Below are 1,770 nucleotides of genomic sequence, written 5' to 3'. Positions count from 1 at the left end.
AGAAAGCAACTGATTTTTATGTGTTGATTTTTGTATCTTGTAACTTTGCTGAATTTATTAGTTCTAATGGGTGTGTGTGTGTGTGTGTGTGTGATCTTTAGGGTTTTTTGCATATAATATCATGTCACCTGCAAACAGATAATTTGACTCTTCCTTCCTTTCCAATTTGAATGCCTTTTCTTTTTCTTGCCTGATTGTCCTGGCCAGGACTTCCAGGACAATGTTGAAGTGGTGAGGGTAGTCACCTTTGTCTTGTTCCTGATCTTATAGGAAAAGCTTTCAGTCTTTCATTGAATATGATATTAATTATAGGCTTTTCATTTATGGGCTTTATTACATTCAGATAGTTTCCTTCTAATTCTATTTTGTTGAGTGGTTTTAATCATGAAAGGGTGTTGAATTTTATCAAATGCTTTTTCTGCATCAATTGAGATAATCATGGGTTTTTTGTTTTGTTTTGTTTTTGTCCTTCCTTCATTCTGTTAATGTTGTGTATTGTGTTGATCATTTGTAGTATGTTGAACCATCCTTGCATTCCAGGAATAAATCCTACTTCATACTTCTCATGTGCTGTTGAATTTTCTTTGCTAGTATTTTGTTCAGGATTTTTGCATCAGTATTCATCAGGGATAGTGGTCTGTAGTTTTCTTGTTATATGTCTTTTTTTTAATTTTAAGCTTTTAATTCCAGTTAATGTACAGTGTTATACTAGTTTCAGGTGTACAATTTAGTAATTCAGCATTTCCATATATCACCCAGTGCTCCTCACAACCAGTGCACTCCCTAATCCTCATCACCTATTAAGCCGATCCCCCCCCCACCCACCTCCCTTCTAGTAACCATCTGTTTGTTCTCTGTAATTAGGAGTCTGTTTCTTGATTTGTGTCTCTCTCTCTCATTTTTTCCCTTTGCTTGTTTTTTTTATTTCTTAAATTCCACATGAGTGAAATCATATGGTATTTGTCTTTCTCTGACTGACCCATTTCACTTAGCATTATATTCTCTAGCTCAATCCATGTTGTTGCAAATGGCAAGATTTCACTTGTTTTTATGGCCAACTAATATTCCATTGTGTGTGTGTGTGTGTGTGCGTGCACGCACGCGTGTATACACACCACCTCTTCTTTATTCATCATTTGATGGACACTTGGGCTCTTTCCATGATTTGGCTATTGTAGATAATGCTGCTATAAACATAGGAGTGCATGGATCCCTTTGAATTGGTGTTTTTGTATTTTTTTGGTAAATACCCAGTAGTTTGATTGCTGGATCATAGGGTAGTCTATTTTTACTTCTTGAAGAAACTCCATAATGTTTTCCAGAGTGCCTGTACCAGTTTGCATTTCTACCAACAGTGCAAGAGGAACGGTTCCCCTTTCTCTACATCTTCACCAACACCTGTTATTTCTTGTGTTGTTGATTTTAGCCATTCTGACAAGTGTGTAGTTTTGATTTGCATTTCCCTGATGATAAGCGAGGATGAACACTTTTTCATGTGTCTCGTGGCCATCTGGATGTTTTTGGGAAAATGTCTTTTCATGTCTTCTGCCCATTTCTTAATTGGATTATTTGTTTTTTGGGTGTTAAATTCTATGAGTTCTTTATATATTTGGATACTAACCCTTCATTGGATATATCATTTGCCAGTATCTTCTCCCATTCTGTGGGTTGCCTTTTAGTTTTGTTTCCTTTGCTGTGCAGAAGCTTTTCATTTTGATGTAATCCCAATAGCTTATTTTTGCTTTTGTTTCCTGTGCCTCAGAAGACCTA

The sequence above is a fragment of the Phoca vitulina genome, unplaced genomic scaffold (assembly GCF_004348235.1).
Source record: "Phoca vitulina isolate PV1807 unplaced genomic scaffold, GSC_HSeal_1.0 scaffold9, whole genome shotgun sequence".
Lineage (NCBI taxonomy): Eukaryota > Metazoa > Chordata > Mammalia > Carnivora > Phocidae > Phoca > Phoca vitulina.
The sequence above is the reverse complement of the archived record's forward strand: the minus strand, read 5'-3'. Positions refer to the sequence as shown.